Raw genomic sequence first — 23,897 nt, forward strand, 5'->3', positions numbered from 1 at the left:
ATGTAAATCAACACAGACATTCAAAGCCTTTGCTGGACAGACTCATTTCAAAAGACATGGTCCTTGTGCCAGAGACTGGGAGAAATTTATTAAATAAACAACAGAATGTAACACAATTTTCAGAAAAGTCTTAAAATGAAACTAAAATCCTTCCAAATTCTGATCTCACAACTATGGCATTTTCTTAATTGCATGAGAATTACTTCAAGATCTAAAAAATATACAAGAAAATCAAGCTAGTGCTTTAGCAAGCACTTAAAAATTCTGTTTTCTATTTCTAATCACATTGTCACCTATTACATATACTAAAAATCTGCATCTATCTATTCATGTGCATTTTACTTAATACATTATTTCACTGCCTCATTTCATTGCATGGATGTTTACATCTACATATATAAAAATGGATACGGATTAGAAAAAAACCCAAAACTCACTCCCAGCTTAAATTTTTCGACTGTATAACTTAGCCTACTATCCCTGTCACTATTTACAGCATAATAAAAACATGCCCATAAAAAAAAAAAGAACACTGCTGCAGCTCAGCAATGTTATAAAAAAGTCCCTACCTTCAAATAATTTTGATATACTAATACTGCCATACAATATCTTTAGGTCTTTTTCCACCTGCCTTTTCTATCATAAAATTTCCAAAATGGAGGAATAAGCACAGATCAAGCCTGCTGCTTGCAATATTAAAGCTGATTACTGGGCAGAACTCAAGAGAAAAGGAATTTATTCGGGTTGGAAGCATTAAAAGCAATTCAGACTTTCTGGATTACATCATTGGAAGCAGTATGTCATTTGTTCCAATTGATGCCATTTGCTCACAGAAAGCCAGTATTTCACAAAGCACCTTAGAATATTTATACTTTCCTTCTTCCTGACACTGTGATCACTCACTTCCAGCTGACACATGGAGCACGTCGGAAAGGCAAAGCAGAAGAATTGTCTGACAAACACATTTTACCCCAACCAAACTAACCGTAACAGATGTAGTGCTGCATCAAACAGAGTTTTAAGCATCCCCTTGTAACTAAAAACGTCAAAAGAATTCCCCCCATTCTGGTCATACAATGACCTTGGATAACTTAGAGCTGTTGTGGGATTTGGAACTCTTTTCCCAAATGGATGTGAGATGAGGTAATGCCATTCAAACAGGGCTGTGCACTGAAACGTTACATGCAGAGCTCAAACTTCTTGGCCCCAGTTCCAGCCTTGCAATTACAGTTAACTGGGTCAATGGAATTTCTCAACTTCCACTTCTGGTTTCTTCGCTTCTAGATTTCAAGAGTGCCAGTTCCATATGGATAATAAACTAAGGGATGGTATTTCAAATTAACACCACAAAAGCACCGGCCTGCAAGGAGTACAGATTTGTGCTGCTGACCCACACCATGCACTGCAGGATGAGACTGTGCTGTGTGAGGGCAAGGCCAAGCCCTGCCTGTGTCACCACAGCAAGAACACGGCCACCCAGCTGCAGGGGAGGGTTTTAATTACCAAGGGATACTCCTTTTAAAAAGTGCTTCAACAATAGGCTCTGTCTGAAGCACAGCATAATCACTTTTAAAAATTGACTCAATAAACACATTTTTAAATTGAGGTCAATTAAAATCAAGCAACTTCATTCTATGTCCTTAGAACTGAATGAAGTTGTGAAAAAATATTTTCTAGATGATTTAACCTGTGAAAAATAATACCATGCATTTTAAAATCTCTGGAATAACACTGGCACAATGAACGCAAGTGTTAATTAATACATGCAGAAGCTGAGTGTGTGTTAAGTGAAACAGAGGGGGTTTGGTACCTGCCTCAATCCATTTACCCCCACAAATACATCATGTTAAGCTTCTAAAATCTTCTAACACTGAACTCTCAGTAAGCAAGAATTCACCAAGGCATAAACTTGTGCCACACCAATCAAACATCATCAAATATCCATAAAAAAATCTCACAGAGCTCTACAGATATCTGTAGCTGTATAGATACAATAAAGTAAGTTTCCTACTGTTTTTCTTTTTTTTTCTTTTTTTTTTTTTTTTTGTTTTTTTGTTTTGTTTTGTTTTGTTTTTTATTTCAAGAAAGCAATACAGAAAAATTACCAGCCAACTAGCAGAAGGCTAAACATGGAGACCAAGGTTTAAACAAATTGCTGAGTATTTGTTCTTTTAATTTTAAATGCATACCACTTGTTTCTAAAATATCCACGTCAAAATAAAATTAAAGACAAATTCAAAAAGAAAAGAGAATCACAGAAGCAATTATGTTCCCCCTTAACCTCTTCATCTTGATAATTTTTTTGTCTATGCCTCAAATCCTGTTCACAATTTTTAAATGGGACTGTGAAATGGCATGTCTGGCAACAGCATAAATCACCAGTGCAGTATAAATAACAGCATATGCACACCCCATGAAAAGGCACACACTCATGGTTTCAATCCTGTGTCTTCTTCAATAAGAACAAAAGTTCGAGGGAGAGAACACCCTACAGTATGCAGAACGACACCATAAGTATGTAGAACATGGACAGTGCTGCAGATGCTCCCTAAGCTGCAGATGGTACTAAAGCAGATTTTAAGATAAAGATGAAAATTAAACCTCCTAAAGTACTCCTCCTTGCTCCTCTTCTGAGAACACACACATCCCCCCATGACACACACCACTAAGGAAAAAGCAACACCAAATATGTTCACAGCATATAAGTTATTTGCAATTTCTCTCTCTGGATGACCAAATATTAACAAAGATCTGTGCAGGGAGACCCAGCTGCAAGGTTTTACTTCTTTTCTGAACTGCACATAAACTGACAGCCCCAATTACAATTAATATTTCTCCACTTTGCTGTAGTGATTTCTTTCAGCAGGACATCAGAACTCACAATCCTTCATAACATACAACTACCAGAACATTGGAAGTATTGCAGACAAACACTAGTGTAAGTATACCCAGCCATAAACTTTCTGCAAAGCTTCCACAGAAGGCGGTGTTCACAGTAATAGAGTGAAGACTTTTGGAGCCCGAGGCTGTGTCTAGAAGGCAGGAGCGGCAGGACAGGCAGGCTCTGGGCCATCCCTCCCCTCACTGTGCCACCCCTGTCTCACAGCCTGGCTCAGCCCTAGATCACTCCCTGGATCACACCTGCCTTACCCCTGTCTCAGCTCTTGTCCCCCCTGTCTCGCACCCGGATCAGCCCCTGGGTCCCCCCTCTCACACCTGTCTCACCCCCGGATCCCCCCGGATCCTCCCGATCCAGCCCTGCCCGCGGGCCTTGTTTCCCTGTGCTGCCACCTGCCGGCCGCGCCTGGCCCTGCAGCGCCCGCTCCCGCAAAAACCTCGGCCCCCGCAGGAACCCCGTCTCCGCAAAAACCGCGGCTCCCGCAGGAACCGCGGCTCCCGCAAATCCGCGGTACCCGCAAAAATCGCGGCTCCCGCAGGAACTCCGGCTCCGCAAAAATCTCGGCCCCCGCAGGAACCGCGGCTCCCGCAAATCCGCGGTACCCGCAAAAATCGCGGCTCCCGCAGGAACTCCGGCTCCGCAAAAACCGCGGCTCCCGCAGGAACCTCGGCCCCCGCAGGATCTCGGGCTCCGCAAAAACCGCTGCTCCCGCAAATCCGCGGGCTCCGCAAAAACCGCGGCTCCCGCAGGAACCTCGGCTCCCGCGTCCTGCTCAACCCACTTAGAGATCAACACGACTTTTCTTGCCCTGGAAAAACTGTGCCTCGAGATGCTGCCCGTGGCTATATGGCATCTCATAGTTGTGTCTTTCTTTTCACATTGCAGGTTTTTTCCCAGATCCTTGAGACTGAAAAAAAAAAACGTTTTCCAGCATCAGTAAAACTTTCTGAATCTCTTATTCATTCTTGTCAAACAACACTGTGTCTTGAAGTTTATATGCAACCACTTCTGCATGAAGTTTTTCTGCATTTCCTGATAAAACTCAGAAGGGCAATAGAATGTTATCCCATGACCTAAGAGCATAATAAATAAAATGCAATGTTACTTAGTTCAAAACAAGCTTAGTATGCAATATTTTTACTCAAACTAGTTTTTAATTAACATTTTACTTTAATGCTACATTCTACTTCAAGGGGTTTCTCCACCCCAAAAACCTGGTGGGATGGACAGCCTGTCTGGAGTGGATTTATACCAAACACACACAGCAAGGAGCAACAACCAGGAGGAGCTAGAAGTCACTGCGCAGGAGACAAACTCGGGCAAGAGCTACCCTCCCAGAGACATGGTGGGATGACTGGCACACCAGGAGAGCTGCAATGGGAGGCTACAAACTCTTCATGGGGTTCAGGCAAGGAAGGGGGGTGGGGGTGGGGCAGCCCTGTGTGACTGGGAGTTTGGATTGTCTGGATCTTACTGATGGCAGTGACAGAGATGATTGTTTATGGTTTTTTCAGCTAATGCCAACAAGGCAGGTATACTGGTGGGAGTCTGCTACACTCAACCAGGAAAAAGAGCTTGATGAAATATTCTATTATATTATAACGTTAGAATAAAAACATTCTCTAGGAAAAGAAGTCTCAGGATCGCTACCATTGCTCTCATAGAGACCTTAAACTTACCAGATGCTGGAAATTCAACATGGACAGAAACAGTCCAGGAGATTCCTGGAGTTTTCAATTCTCAGAGAAGGAAGCAAAGAGATTAGCAGGAGTGCCACCTTAGATGGCTGGATGGCAGATTTTGGCCAGCTTAGGAGGTGGGCCAACAGCCTTCCTGGGTAGGCAGTCCTGAAGGACAAAGGAGTCCAGGCAGGCTGGACACTTTTCATGAAAGAAATCCTAAAGCAGTTTGTCCCCATGTGCCCAAAGACAAGGCAGCAGTGAAGACCAGCCTGGTTAACAGGGAGCTTTGTCTGGAGCTCAGGGTGCAAGAGGAAAATGTATGGCCTTTGGAAGAAGAGAGAGGCAGCTCAGTAACTGCAAAGATGTCATGAGGTCGTGCAGGGAGAATATCAGAAGGGCCAAAGCCCAGCTAGAACTTCATGTCTTATTTCCACAGATAACAAAAAACTATTTCTATTAATGAATTAGCAACAAAAGGAGGGACGAGGAGAATCTTCATCCTTTACTGTCCTATAGTGACAAAGAATGAGGAAAATGTCTTTTCTGCCTCAGAACGGTAAGACCAGTTGTTCTCTGGGCACCCAGCCACGTGAGCTGGAAGACAGTGACAGGGAGCAGAATGAAGTTGAAATAATCCAGAGGGAAATATTTTATCAGTGCTGCACAAATCCATGGGGCCAGATGGGATCCACCCAAGGGTACTGAGGGAGCTGGTAGCAGTGCTCATGCAGCCACTTTCCATCATTTCCTGGCTCACTGGTGAGGTCCCAGGTGAAGGGAAATGTGACACTGCTGTAAAAAGGGCTGGAAAGAGGATCCAGGGAACTCCAGGCCTGTCAGCCTGACCTTGGTGCTAGGAAAGGTCATGGAGCAAATCCTCTTGAGTGCCATCATGAACACATGCTGGACAACCAGGGCATCAGCCCAGCCAGCCAGGGTTTGTGACAGGCAGGTCCTGCTTGACCCACCTAGGACAGAGTGACCCCCTCAGTGGATGTGTCTGCCTGGACTTTAGGAAAGCCTTTGATACTTTTCCACAGCATTTTCCTCATGGCTTGGACAGGGACACACACTGTTCACTGGGTAAAAGACTGGCTGGACATCTGGGCCAAGAGAGTGGTGGGGAATGGAGCTACATCCAGCTGGGGCTGGATTACACTGACTGAGCTCTTCAAGGACCATGTATTTATTTAGCTTTCATTTTGCCTTTTCATTGGCAGGGCTGTTCTGTAGCAGTAAGACTGAAACTTTGCAGACATTAACTTACTTTTTTCAAAGCACAGGTGCACATAAATGAACTGCCATGTCTTGTGCTGCAAAAATACACTTGCAGTCCCCTCACAGTCTCACTGCTCTGGCTAAGCACATGAGAAACTGAGTTCTCTAAAACTCCACAGACCACAGACAGACACCAGGAAATTAATCTGTATTTCTGTCCTTTTTTTGAGTTGTGAGGCTGATAGAGTTTTCTGACAGACTGTCTTTAAATCACTGACTGCAGTGAAGAAAGAAATAAAGTGGAAATTAAAACCCACCAGAGAGCCAGCCCTATTAGCCCAATTTCTTTATCAGGACCAATGAATATATTTTAGACCCATCTTACAGTTTGTGAAAACTTTGTATACACAAAATACATATGTGCATGTATCTTCTCATATACCTCTGGCATACAGGAATACTCTCAAGTCATTAAAATTCATCCTGTAGGAGAAAGTGAGTAGGACTAATGGTACAGACAGGCAGTCAGTGCTGGAGGAGCAGAAGGAAAAAAAACATGAAATAAAAACCTAGAATTGCAGTGGAGTTGTGAGGTACACTAAGAGTAAGACATAATTTTCAAGAGCACTGTAGCAGGAACAAGATTTGAACAATAATCTCTTTGAAATGCTGGAGCAGAACAGCTGGTTTTGATGCACAGGAGCCATGACAGAGCCAAGCAAAGGATGCAAAGTTCAGACAAAACCGTCCATGAGGAGTCTACATCCCGACTCATGGCAGAATCATGACTGCATCCTCAGGTATATGATCAGATTTCAGGGAAAAGAATTGAAAAAAGGATTGCTGAATGTTTCATTGTGTTCAATGACTGTGCACTCCTGCAAATTCATCCTACTGCATTAGTATTTCAGTCCTTCAGCAAATGCTTCACAAAGCAAACGCCTTTAAAGAAAGTCAGGTAAGGACTCCATCAAATTCTCAGGGCTCCAGAACAAACACTTTAAAAGGGGTATGATAATAAAATCAAGAAAGACTTGGGAAACATTATTTTCAGTGCATTTACAGTCTCAGAAACTAGTTATTTAATACAGTACTATTTAAATTTGCTTTGATGTTTGCCTATTTTACTTTACAGAAATATAATAATCTATGGGACTAAAATAAGAAAGCATCCCTTTTTTTTTTTTTTTCCCTTTTTAAACATAAATCAAACAATAGATGAAGGAGAAGCTTACACAACATGCAGCCAGCTGAACACCAAAGCAAGTTAGTAACTTGTATGATTATCAAGAGAACAACATCATATTGACTTCATGGGTATTTAAGCTCAAGAGTCCTTGACTCTGACATAGGATTTCTTCTTAAAGACTTATACACACTAGTCCAATAATTTAATTGAATCATGCAACTTATCCCAACAGCATTCTGAACCACCTTTCAAGAGAAACTACTCTTGTTTTGAAGGCAAACATGGCAAAATACTGAAGGTATGGCAATGTGAAACATACACGTGCAAGCATGAACAAACACAAAGGAATGAACAGGGACACACAGCCTTTTCCCTGTTTCAGGCAGTAAGATTATTGTGAGCTACACCAGGAGCAAGAGTTTTGTAGGTGCCAACATGTGATTAACACGCACGCATCCCACTGTACTTCAAAATTCCCCATGCCCAGTATTGAGACAAGCAGCTTTTTAAACTGAAGCAGAGTTTATGCAGACCAGATGCAACCATAAAAATACAAACCACTTGAACCTTAATAAAATACACAGTAATGGAAATGTTGTAAAACAGATACTAAACCCATAAAATATTAACAAGCTTAATCAAAATGAACCAGAGTCAAAACCACTAAGTCCAGCCATCATTTACAGAAAGACAACAAACACCAGATGTATTCTGATTTGGGGCAAGAGGAGAAAAAAACCCTCCAAACCTGTTTTCAGCATCGTAGCAATCTACAAGACAAAATACACAGAGCCTTTAATGTTTCACTGACTTGAAAAGTTACAGGTCTGTTACTAAAACTCACTCAGTCACATCTCATAATCTATTCTGTAAAAGACACATCTGGTATGTGTTAATAATATACAAAATGAGGGCAGTTGGTATTTTTCTCCCCTCAATCCTTTCTTTAATGCTATTTTCTGAATTAGCAAAACTCTTCCAAATAAGCAAATCCACTTTAATGCAAATCTATAAAATCCTAAATATTTTTTTTAAGACGTAGGTCCTTATAACTTAGTATTTTTTACATATATATGAGGTTATGTGTTGGTCATAAAAAGTAGTATCTATGTGAAGAGGTCTCAAAATGAAGAAACATATATTTTTGTGTATATATATATATATATATATATATATCTCACATATAACTATTCAAATGTCACAAACCAAGAAAACGCCTCCGATATTCCTCCTGAAAATGATCAGCCACATCTAAACATTTTACCTCAGTATTTTCCTTTTTGCATGAATGCAGTTCCCTGTTTACCCAACTTTCTGAACCACTTCAGTTCCTTCAAGGCAAACACTACATTCCTTGCTATGTTTGATACTGGTATGATGCTGTGATTGCAAATACCACGGGTTTATAGTTTATAAAGTTTATTAACCATTATTATATGGGGCAATTGCAGTAATCAACTCTATACTGGTTTTGAAAGCAGCAGAAAGATATTTTTGCAGTTATAGATTATCAAGTTTAGGATTCAATTCTCTGAGGTGACTGCTGTGCTTGCACAGATTCAGGCAAGTTAGCAGAGATTCATGCACATGTGGATCAAAACCTCTAATTCTTTCCAGTCCAAACATTTTAAAAACCTAAAAAATTATAAACCAAACTTGAAAACATTCATTGCCAGATCCTTTGTTTCTGGTTTTGGTTTTTTTTTTTTTTGGGGGGGGGGCGGGTTTTGTTGTTTGTTTTTTGGGTTTTTTTTAATAAGTCTTCGCAATCATTTTCCTGGGTGGGAAATGATTTTTTTCTTTTCTGCAATAAAAGTGAAGATCTGTGTCTCAGTAAGTAACTGTAGCTTCAGGAAAACCACCAAGTATCATGAGACAGACATGAAAATCACAAAGAACTGGCAGGAATTTCCTAGTGCAGGATTGAAGTGTGAGACTGCCAAAGGAACTGAATTACCTAGCAGCCAAGTGGCTCACGCAGTTTTCTAAAAGCAAACAGAATTGCATTCCAGATCATCACATAAAATGAATGATGTGGGGAGGTTTTGGCTACTTGGGCCGGGAGGAGAAAAAATTAAGGATTAATAGCGTGAAGAATTGCCATGGATTTTCCCAGGAGACTGTGGGATCTCACTCATTACAAGTTTTAATGAATAGGTTAGACAGGCATCTGTTGGGAATGAAGTGAGTACAGTTTATCCTCTCTCCAGGCAAAGGAGTGGCCAACATAACATCTGGGGGGCTCTTTGAATCCTACTTTCTGTGATGCTATACTCTGCAAATGGAGAATGGAAAAACACTTTCCAAACAGTATTCAATTCTTGCAGTAGCCTTGAAAAGGAGAACAGGGCACTGAAAGCTTGGAAGGTCCAAACTGGATGTTCTTTACCTGATACAGCTATTCTATAGCTCAGTGAATATTATTTCATGCATTGCTTGAGAAATCTCCAAATACAACTACTGCTGACAGATTTAAAATTTTCCTACTCTGAATTCCCTGAAAGCTACGGTTTTTCTTTTTTTCTTTTCTTTTTCCTTTTCCCTGGAAAGGAAATTCCTTTATTCTCTTTAAGGATACACAGAGGCAAGAACATATTTCAAAATATGTCCTGATCTGTTCCCCACCAGGTATCACCCTGTAAATCTCCCCAAACACATTTGTTACAGTCAGGTAATACTCCTGACAAACTGATCTTTAATGACTGCTCTAAGCAGTTACATCTTGAACTGAGTGGATACATACTGTCACTTGATATTCAAGGTATCAATCCTAATTTTATTTATGTGAACACACATATGTGTATGTGTGGGAAAATCCTCTCTAGGGAGAAAGAGAGATCATAGCAAATGTGCCTAACATCACAGCAAATTAGGGGATCCACTCAGGAGAGGCACTTTCTCGCTGGAATTGATGGGGCTGTAGTCATTTAGACGAAGGCTGCCCCTGACCCTGATTCTGACCTATCTTTCTGGAAATTGTTACTTTAAGCCCGGTTACCCTCTGTTTAGTGAGAACAAGACCCAAGCTCACGTGCAGACACGGAGGTGGGGTGGAACATGGCAGGCTCATGCGGCACAGAGCCAAGCGGAGAGCTGGCAGCCAGGGATTTCTCCAGGGCCATTGCCAAACTCCAGCCATATTTTAGAGGCCTTGAAGTAGCCAAAGCTGAACTCGCAGTGAAACACTGAATGTGAAAACAGAAGGGCCAAACTTCTCCCAGAATCCAGCCCTGGGAAGCAGATCAGAGCCTGAATGAACGGATACATAGGTATACGATGCATCCAAAGGCTTCCATCTAGCCAGGTGCAGCTGCACAGGGAACGGGGGCATGAGCCATGCTCTCCCTTCTCCCATAGGCACAGCAGGCTGGTCCAAAGCCACATCATCCCTTGGACTGGCCACAGCCTTGCCTCACAGCCCTCAGTCAGAGATGGCCACTGCCCTTGCCACCTTGGCACCCAGGGGCAGCACTGCTGGAGTCACCTCCAAACTGGACACCTGGCACTCTGGAGCAAACACAGTATCTAAGCAAGTTACAGTCTCCTATAATGAGTTTTATTCTTTGAGATTTTAAATCTGATCTAAACTTGCAGTAGAGAGCATTTATACTGCACATGTCCCATATGGTTTCCTTTGTTTGCTTAAGTAACTACATAGTTAAGCATGAGGAGACACATCCTGAGCTGCAGAAAACTGAGCAGTGGCACCGCACACCAGTGAACCACCAACCACTTGCATTTTCTAAACTTCATCCTGTGTTTCAAAAATATTCTCTGCACATCTGAATTCAAGAACATCTTTAGGTAATGTGCAGACATTGTTTGAAAGGGAATTTTTTTTTCCTTTGTAAGATTTCACTGCATTGTGAATGTTGCTAAATTCTTATACTGAAGAAAGTGAAAAAACCCTCCCAGTTCACCTTCTCCACACCACTAATAATTTATGTATTTTTTTATTATGTCTGTCCTTACTTATGTCCTGCCTCATATAATTAATCTCTTTCATTCCTGTATGCCCTCATTTAGGAGCTTCTCTTCACTTTCAATTAATTATTATGTTTAAAATAAAAATGTTCTTTTTCCAGGTAACTTTTCTGACAAAGTATCTACTATGACAGAGTAGGTCACATACTATATAATGCAAATTAAGGACAGAAAAACATTAGAGTATTTCTTAAATCCTTATTAAAAAAAAAAAAAAAAAAAAAAAAAAAGGAAGTTTCTTTCCTTATTTCCACCTCAGCCCCAACTCTCCATTGCTGTCTTCTGTTTCAGTGTTTGGGAACACTATCCTCAGCTCTCAAGTCCTATAGCACCTGCCTACCCTCCTTTCTCGAAGCTCTCCAGTTAGGAACCTACTAGGCAAACTTCTAGATTGCATTTTTTTACATGCACTTTTAAACTTATTCCCCAGGTTTTGCCAGCAAATCAGTTTAACAAAATGATTTGTCATCTCATATTTCAAAGGAAGAGCCTGTCATGCAGGAACCCATCCTACTTTTCATGTTCATCATCTGCACTAAATACTTTTCAATCTGCAAACCACTGGAAAATAGTTTTCTATCCGGGTGTATTGGAAGACAATAGGTATCTTGGCCATCTTTTCACATAGTATTCTTTTTTAAATTATGAATTTCATTTGAACCTCACAAACTAAAAATATTTGTATTTCTTTCAACTACAGAGCTGCTGCTGAAAAACTCTGAAAAAACTGAACCTCACAAACTAAAAATATTTGTATTTCTTTCAACTATAGATCTGCTGCTGAAAAACTTTGAAAAAATTCACTCCTGCTTTGAAGTTTAAAATCAGCTTTTAAAAATCTTGAATATGATTTTTTATTAATGGTAATAATCAAACTACTCATGTGCAGAAGTATGTTCTAAAATCCAGATGTGGGCATGTAAATCCATAAGGGAATGTTCACCATCTCTTCACTTCACAACACAGCTGCTGTAATTAAAATAATTACAAAATCTTTCATAAAGTTATCTTAACCTGTACTGGTTCCTTCCATATATAAAAGAAGGCCAGTGACCTAACAACTAACTTCAAATGGTTTGATTAAATGTAGAAAACTTAAATGTAACATCATCAAATTAACATTTTTTTTTAAAAAAAGACCTCATGACTAGGGAAGAAAAAGAATTTATTTTCCATAGTCTAAACACAACTGCTTTTCAGCTGGGCTATTAAAAATAGTCTGTTTCCAGACACATATTAAATAATGCTAAAATTAATCTGAGGCAAATAAAATCTTCAAAACAGTACTTCTAGATCTATAACAAGAAGAATTTAGTTTAAATTCTCTTTAAAATAACCCATTAATTTCATACAGTCAGTATAAAAACCTGCAGACTAAATATATTTCCTTTATAAATTCAATGCTCCCATATGAGCCATAGACAGGGACACATTTATAAATCCTTCACAACCTCTTTTTACAACACTTTTACTTTTTGTTCATGCAGGTGACATTACCCATTTAGCCTCATTTTAAGCACTATTTCTTTCATACAGTGAATTGCTGGGCTAGATCCTTCTGGTTCTGAAAGAGTCAACTGAAAAGCAGATATTCCTCAGATTCCCCCCTGCCAAGAGTCATTAAATACACAGAACCTGTGTCTCTGGACAGAGAAACAAGAATGGGACAGAAAGCACAGTAGTGGCCATAGTCAGTGTCATGGAATCAGTAAGGGCACAAGGAGATCCCAACACCTGTCCATACAACCAGCACGGTACAAACCCATCTCTATCCACATCTGGTTTAAGAGCAATAGTTAGATTTGCAATTTTTCCACCTCAACTCATGTAAAAATGGTGGCTTATAAGACAGTAAGCAATATTGACCATTTAAAACGTGCAATGCAAAATACAGCATGCTCCTTCCATAAGCTTCCCTGAGCCTTGACACCATGGCTTGTTCTATGTGTCACACTCTGAACAAGCTGAAGTGGTGTTTTGCCAGGAGCAGTGCCTTTAGTGCAGACAGCAGAAAGTCAGCATGACAGGCTGCCTTAACCAGGAGCAAAAGAGATTGAGACAGGAAGGATCCTCTCATTTCTGGCCCCTTTTATAGTGCTGTTGAGACACTTCATGGTCTTCTCTTCCTAGGATAATTGCGAAGTAAGGAATGATTATCGTTGCTATTCTACAAATAAAAGAGTGGCTATGGGGCTATATTTTAAAGGCACTTAGGTGCCTAAGGATGCAGATAGGCACCTACTGGTATTTAGCTCTTAACCTAATTAGCAGATTCAGTTGCAAATTCTAGCCTTGGGCATCAGTATTTGAAAGCTGTGCTATCTATTGAATCACCAGGAATATCATTACAGCTGTCCTGAGTTTCATGTTTGGTACTTATGTGTAACTTTAGCTAAATGGGAGAAGAGGAGAATATTCCAAAACTGAGGAGAATAGACTTAAAGTGAACAGGTATGAACAATTTGCACCAAAACACATAACATTGGCATTGGAGTTATACCAAGACAGGATATTAAATACTGTAATTCAGATAGTTTAGCTGCCTGGCATTTATCTTTTAACCACATATTACTTCTGTTATATTATAGTTTCTGATTTCATTCTGAACTTCTAGCTCATAATGCTCCAGCCTAGGACAAGCAAATATCCACTTTCATTTCACTCTCAGTTAAGTATTTGTTATTTAATCCTTTTATATTCTGTCTTTATGTGAAGTTAAAAATAAATGGTTAACTGCATTAGGCTGCACACCACAAACAGTCTGTATGTCTATATAGCTACAAAATTCTCTGTTAACAAATTGCGTGCTATGTCAAATTAAATGGGTTAGAAATGTGCAAAACAGCTCCCAGTGCAGCGCTGCATGGAGAGGAATTGTCAAATAATTACCTTAAATGAACTTAGAAACATTAATATTTCAAACGTCCCAAATCAAAATGATTAAAAGGCTCTTATTCTTCTACTTTTACAGGACAGTGTACTGTCACAAACCATATAAGATCTGTATTTATGTCACTTCAAAAATAAAATCAAACCAAGTGCTTCCCACTTTGGTTTGCTTCACAGCTTCTATAGAATGTTCAGTGTCATCAAACAAGGATCACTTGGACTAAATGACAGTTAAGCTTCCTTTGTGACAGAAGTATGAACTAACTCTTATTCTGCTACACCAGGTGCCATGACACAATATCCACTGGCTGCAGTGCACAGTTCTCCTTGGTGCCACACACTTGCTAGAGCTGGCACCATTTTCCCTTCTGCTGGGCAAGCTAAGAGCACAAGTCTCTGCACTTCAAACTGATCCCTGTGGAGGTAAGGAGGCACCATGCTGGATTTCATCCATCACGAACCAGCCACTGAAATGCACAAGAAAATGTAATGCTGCCTTTTAGTATAAACATGAATAAAAGCTAACACTGACTTTAATACTGAATGCCTATTACCAATGAATAAGGATTTTTCCATTCAATTTAAGTTTAGATTGACCAGTTATTGGTCAACCAGTTTCAATAGTCATTTAAAATAGGCAGGTGTCTGTCTTCTTTTGAACTTCACAATCACAATCTAATCCATTAAAATAAAGCTAGTAAGAAAGAAAAGCAATGCTTTCACAGAAGACAGCCATTGCAGGTTTCTGCTGTCAGACTATAATACTTGAGCTTTATTTGATGTGCATGTTTGGATAAGCAAACAACATCAGAGAGAGATACTACGACTTAGCTTTTTCTTTCTGTGCCTTTTAAGTCTTATGGATATTAAGCTTTTCAAAACAGTTCTCTTATCCAAAAGTTAAGCTCCATGGCTATTCCACCTAAGCCCTGGTAAAAGGGATTCCCATCTAAGACATAAAGCTACTGTTATCCTGGGGAACTTTTCATTAGGTCTCCTGACAAGACCCTTTTCTCCAGAACTTTGCAATCTGGTAACACTGGAACAATGCCTCTGATTTATCCAGCTCTTCCCTCTGCAGCTTACAAACAGCCTTACAAACAGATATTGCTGCCCCATGCAGGGCCATCTGGGTCAATTCTTGGGCTGCATCTTCAGACATGTTAAAGGATTAGTCTAATTGCCAGACCTTTCAGGTGACCTTAGAAGCTTTTACCTGGAGTTACATACTCCACTTTTAGAGTTCTCATCAGACACAACTCCTATCATCATCTCCTTCAAGCCATGTCTCAGCAGCCAACACCTGTCTCTCCAAGAACATCACAGAACAGGCAAGACATCCAGTCCTCTTATTTACTGGACCACTCACGCTACCAGAGGAAAATACCAAGTGTGAGAGAAATCTCTCAAGGTACGAGAGAAAGTATCAAGGCAAATGCCCAATGACACTGGGGCAGGCCTCCCTCTTGCTATGAGAAGAGGATTTATTGAAGCCTGTAGTCACTGCATGGGCACTTGCTCTGCTGTTTACATGTACACACAGGTAAACACAATCTCCTTTTCCTTAGGAGAAAACTGCTGGGCCTTCTTGCCTCAAAACTGCTGCCTGCACCCAGCACTGCCATGTCACACAAATCTGCTTGCACGCCACCTGTATCTGAGCCCAGAGCAAAGACAAAAAGCATCTCCATGTGTTGTATGAGTCACCTTTACATGCATTACCTTATGATATTTTGTTTCTAGCAGGCATAAAACCCAGCTGTGCTTGTTACCTGCTTGGCATGTCTCTTTTCCCATCACCTGCAAATCAGCAGGGTTCAGTTGAGTTGGCACCTCTATTTTTTGATTAGACAACAAAGAGTCCTGACCAAAGTCAGTCTGTACAAAGACTCCTTTTGACTGGAGTCACTCCAGAAGAAGCAGGATATTCTTTGTAAGATAAGAGAAGTGACAGAGAGAAGTCTTCCTGGCTCTAAGACAGCAGAACACTCAAATACAGACCATCTTGATTTACTGTTAGATTGGTCTTTGAACTGACAGTGCTGACAGAGCAAAATTTTTTAAAAAAACTTCTCTTGAACAGGAGCAACCAAAATGTGGCAGAGAATTGTGTGTAAAGAATAAAACACAGGCCAGACTAAGTCTATGCAATCTCTCATAGAGCTGTCTGATTTTTTCTTTCTGCCTCATGATTTACAACATCACGAACTGCGAAGCAGACATCACAACAACAAAGTTTGACGTTAAATGACTTTTCCAGTTCCCCTTATCTACCCTTGTAGTGAAAAGGCCATGTATGTCTGTCACACAGCATGTTTCCCTCTCACAGGATTTCCAGAAACCAGCCTGGAACACAAGCTTTAAAGCAGGAGAACAGTGGCCAGGCAGCAGGTGCTCAGACGCACTCACAATATTCTGCTATTGCTCTGCTGCAGCCTCCACAGTACAGAGGGAGGGAGGACTTTGTGGATTGCTCCTGTACTTGCTTTTTGTCATTAAGTTTCTGAGTGCAACCACCTAAAGTTTTTTCACACAGAGTCTCAGACAGAGTCTCAGACAGGTGTTGAATGGTCACAGAGACCTTGGAATACTGCATATTTCCTTCATGGCCTGCTGAGCAGAGCATGATGGAAAATATTTTTGCTTATTGAGTTTTTGAGAATAGCAAAGATGTCTACACTCAGTAAGCTTTTAATTTCTGATAGGAATAAAATGCACTGCATTTGTTGACAGGACCTACCAACTTTCCATGAACTATAAAAACCACCTTTGCTCCTAAAATGAGCTGCTGATGATAGAGTTGTCTGCTTCATTTGCTCACTATACAATATACATTGTTGAATAGTACATTTTTCTGGGAGCTACAGCTGGCAGTGATAAAAATGCCTCTTTGCTTTGTACCCAAGTACTGCAGTTTGAGTCAGATGGATACTCTGGGGAAAGGTGTAAGGTACAGGAATCTTTCCTTTTCCGAGTCACACAGACTGTTCAATGGATGAAACGCTGTAGAGTGCAGGTGAAACAGGAGGGAGAATGACAAACACAGCATGCAGACACGCCACACCATAAAAAAACTCAGGAATTCCAGGCCCCAGGAGTGAGGGAAAGTCTGATTTTTTCTCTGAGGACCCTTCATGGTCATGTCAAAATCATAATAACCCAGAAAGCCATTGGAAGTTCTGAATGGACAAAAATTGGAGGCAGGAGACTTTCACTGACATCTTAAATGAAGTGGAAATGTCTTTCCAAACCATTTCTTTTTATCCAGTCTCAACCTGGAGACCTCAACAGTTTCATAGCTTTGTATGAAAACAACTTATGGTTTTAGGTTGTCTCCAAATGATAGGAATTTGGGATGCAGTTGTGAGATTTAAAATGTGAGCACATTTTAAAAGAAAGATGCAGAAAGATACACTCTGCAGCCCTGACTGACACAAGTTTTCCTTGACAACTTCTTAAAGAAAAATGACAGCCAGTGCCCGGGTCTCACTGTCAGAGACATTTCTGAGACAGCAATTGATTGTTCTTCATCTTAGACTAAGCAAAATGTTCATTTAAGATAATTACAGCTAAACATGAAAACAAGTGTAATTCTGCCAGCCTGCATTATCCCACACAGAGGGCAATAGGGTGGGATATTTAGTCACAGCATTTTGATTGAGCATTGACAGCAAAGATGGAAATGAAACACCAAAATGGAGATCTGGTATTGTAATGCCACAGTTCCAGAGATACATAAGAAGCTTCAAGGTTGTGAACAAGTTCCATGTTATTATCATTTCCTATTCTGGCTCTTCAGTGGCTGAATTGAGCATTAAACCAAGCTAATAACCCTGTGAGACTGACTCTCAGAAATGGCAGCTGGTGACAGAAGGCACTGGGGGAGTGCAGACAGGATATTGCTACCAGAGGCAGACAGGTGCAGGCATCATCCTGAACTCCTTATTCTTTGGGGTGTGTGGCAGATGTGGAGTTGCTCAGTAGTTATTTAAGAATACAATACAATAATTTAGGCATCAGAAAGGTTTTTTTCTACAGCTGTGGTTGTTTCATTCAGTCACAGTCTGTCTGGTCAAGTAGGCAGGAAGGAAAAGCTTGGCAAAATAAGTGACACTTCTTTAAGAGTTAAAAGTCAGTGCCAAAAAGAGGTAGCCAAAAAGAGGTATAGGTTTCTTTTCCAGCAACCTATAAAACCAGCTCTGGACAGAAAAAGCACACAAATACTGCAGGATATTAAGAATGAAGATCAGCCCCAACAAAAAGAGTCTCATTCTCTTAAAACTGTGCTTTATTTACTAATAGGAGAAAGTAATTATTAAGTAATATTATTTAAGCAAATTCTAAATTACGTAATTCCCTCCTTCCCCTGCTGCTGTATAAAATACTTCATGTCAAACATGGCTTCTTCAAACACAGTATACCACAAAGTGCAGATTCCACAAAAGAACTGTAAGTAACTAACAGCAGCCAGACAGATCAGATAGCAGATCTGATGTAGAGAATTGAAATTCTGCTTTGAGGTATAAAATAGTCACATCTTCTCCACTGAGACTTAGATTCATGCAGTTGGCTTTCAGCCAGCAGTTCTCTACAATTAAATGTAGATAATATGTGACTGCAATGCACCCTTTACATTCTCTAAAACCACGTTTGAAACATGGATGGTTAGGAATAGGAGAGAACCTGAAGATTCTACTGTGGTGGCATCAAACTGGGCCCAGCAGTCAAAGGAATCCCACTGACAAAACCCATATTTTTGGTGCAGATTAGCACTGTGGTCCATTTTCCTGACTTTTCCAGAGTTCACCTTTCTCTCAGTTGGTGAGAGTGTTAATGTAAGATAAAAACTCACGAGAGCATGAAATAGCAGAGTTATGAAGACTAATGCACACAACAAGTTCTCTTCATTGAAGACAGACAGCACCTTTACAGGTATTCACTTTGAGGCACCAGTAACATCATTTTGTCTTTTGAAAATTCCCACTGTGTTTAATTTCTTTGCTCACTGTGAACTTTATCCTAATGGACTTAAAAGAGTTACACAGTCCACAAGATCTAGGTGAAATTTCTTCTTTTAGAGAGATTAACAAAAATGGAAGCAGTCAGTCCTCTCCCTATGATAAGCACTCCTTGACAAGGACTCTTCTCCTCAGACCTCATGAACCTGTAATGCAGTACAAAGCCCAACTAAACGTCTCCTTACTTTCCCAGGCTGATCAAAATGCAGCTCCTGGAAGCTTCTTTCTAAAGCCCCAGATAAGAAACTTACTTTAACCAAACTCAAAAATGCTGATGGAAGTCATTCAGCTAATGCAGAACAAAGTTAAAAACCAGGCAAAAATGGACATAAACTATCATTACCTGGCTGCAAAAAGACCTTTCCTCTGCAGTGAGGCACTGCTAGGAAGGTGCACCATGTCTGGAGGGAAATCACACACAGAGTTTTATTAAAAATTACAGCCAAATACAGATGGCAAAAAATGCAATTAGCTGGAACTCCCTAAACAACAGGGACAATGCTTTCGGAATAGCACAAAGTAAGTTACCTAAAAACAAGAACCCCTGGCTAACAAATGTGGTCATTCAAAAAACTACACTGAAGGGTAAAGGAAACAATGCTGGTGTCAATTATCTCCTTTATGCTTAGGTTCAGGCAGGCCCCTTAGGAAATTTTGACATTGCAAGGCAAGACAGAATAATGGACATACCCTTTGTTTTTGCCACCTACTATTTTAATGCAGGCATCGTTTTAATGAAAAGAATATGCATTCTTCTATACATGACTTCACCCTGAGCCTGCCATTTTATTCACATTAAGTTCATAAATGTATGCTACAGCAGATTCTAATGCACCTTCTGCCACTACACATAGCCTCTTTACTTAAAATCAGCTCCTGCTTTTCCATGAGTTAGTCTGGGATAAGGCTTACTTTCTGATACGCTGTGCAGGACAACAGCTGGGAAGACGTTACCACATGTTTCCTTTTTCTACTGGTTAAGTATTACAGGAGTTTATGCAATACATATTCTGAGAGAACTCACAGATCTCTAACATTTAACAAGGAAAATTCCTTTCTCATATTCATTAAGGTCTCTATCAGGATACAGTAGCTGGGTAATGGCTGAATTCTTCTCCATGTGTTTACCTAGCCTGTCAAGGTAACAGTCCATGGTAACTTTTTCACAGATGAGATAATGAGGTGTCAAAATATGAAGTCTGCACCACCTGAGTGTACAAAGAACATAAAGGAGGCCTTTCTCACATTCCTTCTCCTCCAACAAAGAAGTTCCAGCTTTTGATTTTTTGCTAAGTCCCTCCACCAGCACAAGACTTGCCACCAATGGCCGTGGGTGAGCACACAGCTGTGGGTTTCAGCTGATGAATGGCCTGGAGTTCATTTGAAATGGGAAAAAAATAGGGAGCTAATTTTGATAAGATAAAGAGTTTAAAGGTCTCAGGAGCAAGAAAAGAATGTAAGCAAAGAGACAGGAATGAGACAAGGAAATTATTATGAATGTTCTGAAAAAGAAAATACAAAGCACCTCAGGAAGAGGAAAGTTATGTGAGAGTGAAAACAGGGGAGGAAGAAAGGAACGCACTGGCAAAAAACACTGGAACAGACTTCTGAAAAAGCACAGCAAAGGAAAAACAATGTAAGTTTAGAGCTCTCCTTCTTAGATGAACATTCTATTCCTTCTACTATTAACATTTTAGTATTTTCTCATTGGCTGCAGAAGAATTCTTAAAGTTCTTCGAGCCTGCCACTATGACATGACATAGAGTAAATAGGAGGGAGAATCTTCCAACAGTGACAGGATCAATATCACAGCTTATGATCATATTCTATCAACAGCTTAAAAAAGCCTTTACCATGTCTTTCTTTTGACTTGCTAAAAACCAAACAAATGAAAACCAGCACTTGTCCTAAAAAGGTAAAACCTACAAACAGCAGCAGCAGCAGCCCATTAAATTGTATGTGGCTGAGAAAATGTCCAGAGATTGGGAAAAATCAGGTCATCTTCAATTTACCAGTTCACTGGTCTCTAGGTGTCAACACTTCTGACATGTTTATTGAGCCAATAATCAGTCTTACAACCCATTAGCTAGATCTCTTCAAATTTCTTGTGCTGAAATGTATAATTAATAGTGTCTGGTTGTTACATTATTTGTTCTGCAGTCGCAAGAGCCAATCTATTTCTGTGTTCTAGTTAGCTAGCCTGGGAATGTCTGTATATGTTGTTCATCTAATGCTAAGTAATTGAGTTAGTGGCATTTAGAGGCACACAGAAGACTCTTGTAACCAAAAAAATCTGTTCCTGTAAGTACTTTAAAACAGCTGACCTCAATGCAAGCAATTGCATGAGTTCAAAAGAAAACAGAGTAAGAGAAGGCTATCTGGAAATTCTAACCACCTTGTCATCTTCTCACAATTCTTCATGTTATGGTAACTGTCCAAGAAATACATGATGAAAATCAGGCAAATGCAAATAGGAGTGTGGTATATTCTAAACCCATGTCAATATCCTAGCTACTGAGCTGGAATTCCAAATAGCCCAACCCTGTGACCTCGGGGCTCAGAGTGCTCCCTGAGTTACTCAATTCAATAGGAACCATTGCTACCAACTTCATTATCCATGGGATCAAGACAACACTCATCCTGCTTTTGGAAAAGGCTTTGGTCTTCTCCTGGAGTAAGAACAGCACGGTATCCTTGACAATGGAGTCAGTCTATGAGCACCTGAGCACTTCCAGAAACCCTTCCTACCAGACAGTGACTCCCAGTGCAAATCCTACACCACCCTACAGACATAACTCCAAAATCAGTCATGGATAGCAGTACAGTTTGGAATACAAAAGGGATGCCTACACTTCAAGGCTGAATACATGCCAATACATACAACCAATATGAATTCCATCACCACAGAAACCAGGCACTCTTGAAACATGAAACATGTCCAAACATTTACTTGATCTTATAAGCATACATATGTAGATTTCAAGTACAAGCAAAATCTGCATTTTGCACTGCTGCTATTCTTCCAGCTGGGGAAAACAACTGAGGATAAACCAGGAAAAATATGAGAATACAGATTAAAAAAAGTAGAGAACATGGTTTTGGATTATATGATGTAAGTACAAGCAATTTTACTAAGCTTTACATGTTATTAAAACAACAAAGTGGAAGTGTAACTGAGAGTCTGAGCCTAAAAATTATCAAAGTAGGATTCATTATGTGGATCAGCCAAAAGCTGGGCACATAAATTCTCCTTTATACTTAGGCAACTATTCCAAGCCAGCCATTCCAAAGACAACCTCATTATGCCTATGGACAGCACCTGCTATAGGATGGCCCATGGAGGAACCAAACTCTCAGCAGGCTAAAGCTACACAACAGGAACCTGAGGGTTGCTATTGCTATGGCTCCCCTGATTTTCCACATGACTGCAAGGACCCAGCAAAAGCCCCCAGTCAGTCCAAGGCATCTGGGGTAGCCACATTCCAAACTCTGACTTGCTGATCACCAGACCCAGCCTTTCTCAAAAATCTTGTACTAAAAAATACAGAAAATATATTTTTACTAATATTGCTCTTTGCAGAGCTCTAGGACTATGAAAGCTGACCATTTTTTTAACAAAATGAGAGTGAAGTTTAATTTATTAATGTATGCTTTTTTTTCTGGTTTAACATTAAAAATATTTTATCCTCTTCATCTGGTTTAAAAATGAAGACGAAAAAGGTGGATGAGAGTCTAAAAAACAACTTCTGCACATACTCTAGGATGTTAATCAAAATTGTTGGTTTGTTGTTCAGGCACATAATTTTAGAAAGGGATATTCATGGAAAAAATTCAACCGGGAGAAAAACATGACGATAAAAGTTCTGAAAAAAATGTAGTTTGTGAAAAAGATGTTTCACGTCTTCGTTACAAAGGAAACGAAGCATAAGAAAGACAGAAATGTTATATTACATTATATTTTTTAATACACTGCATGCAAAATAGTTCTGTTAAATGAAGCATTAAAAAAACAGAAAAAGAAAAAAGAGATAATACTTCACTGTCACTCCAACAAAAGCTGATGCATAATTAGAGAAAAGGCATAAGACATTAATTTCATGGCAAAAGAAGAAAATAATGCAACAAAAAAGTCTGTAGGCATGTGTGTGAATGTTAGCCAGTTCCTCCAGCTAGCTCAAATTTGTATCTGCGTGAATTTGCAGAGCCCTTGCTCTCTACAATAAAACAAATGTTTGAGGCACCTTTCTCTCCTTTTTTTTCCCTGTATCCACTGAATTAAATTGTAATAGATTATTTTTTAAAATAAAATTCAGATTCTCATCTAGCTTTCTAAGTAATTAACTCTTTCCCAAGCCAAATTATAATGCTATAGCAAGTGTATTGGGCATATAAGCAGGTTTATACATCAGCTCTTGGAAAGGCCATTCAGTGCCAGGTTAGAGACAAGCCCTGGATGACACTGCTCCAGGACTGGCACATCCAGCAAGGGCTGGACACACCCTTCTGGCAGAAATGGTAGTGTCACACTGACCCTGGTCTAAGGGGACAAGAGGCTCTGAGACAGATGTGTGGGATATGGAATGTACCTGCCATCACGGTGAAATCCAGGCACAGCTTCCTGGCATTCACATGGCACTGACCAGTCCTCATTTGGGGCCTAAGAAACACAAGCAAACAGCAAAAACTGCCATCAGGATCCCCATTTGCAGTGTTTGAACACAAAGAGCCCTTTCCCTATCACCCTGCAATCACCTGCCCCTAGGGGCTCTTTGTCACAGGCTGTTCCATGGCAGGAAGGGCAAGAGCCTGCAGACCTCCCCTGGGCTTGTCCAGTGCAACAGTGAGATCTGGGAACAGGAATGAAGCCTCCATGTGACTGAAGCATCCTGCCAAACACCATCTATCACCCTGGCACATGTTGCCATGTATTTTTGTATAATACTCAATAAAGAGTTTCTAGCCAATATATCCATCTGTCATGGAAGGGAAAATAATCCCATACAAATAAGACAAGCAAA

General features: G+C 40.2%; 1 long non-coding RNA gene across 1 annotated transcript in view; it reads right to left on the reverse strand.

Annotated features, from left to right (window-relative positions):
* LOC130266369 (uncharacterized) overlaps positions 1 to 23,519 on the reverse strand; it is an 86,260-nt gene extending 62,741 nt beyond the window's left edge. The window contains exon 1 of the long non-coding RNA XR_008842859.1: positions 23,466 to 23,519. This is a non-coding gene — a long non-coding RNA (uncharacterized LOC130266369). The remainder of the gene's footprint in view (positions 1 to 23,465) is intronic.
* Between the last annotated feature and the right edge of the window lie 378 nt (positions 23,520 to 23,897).

This window comes from Oenanthe melanoleuca, chromosome 1A (assembly GCF_029582105.1).
Source record: "Oenanthe melanoleuca isolate GR-GAL-2019-014 chromosome 1A, OMel1.0, whole genome shotgun sequence".
Taxonomy (NCBI): domain Eukaryota; kingdom Metazoa; phylum Chordata; class Aves; order Passeriformes; family Muscicapidae; genus Oenanthe; species Oenanthe melanoleuca.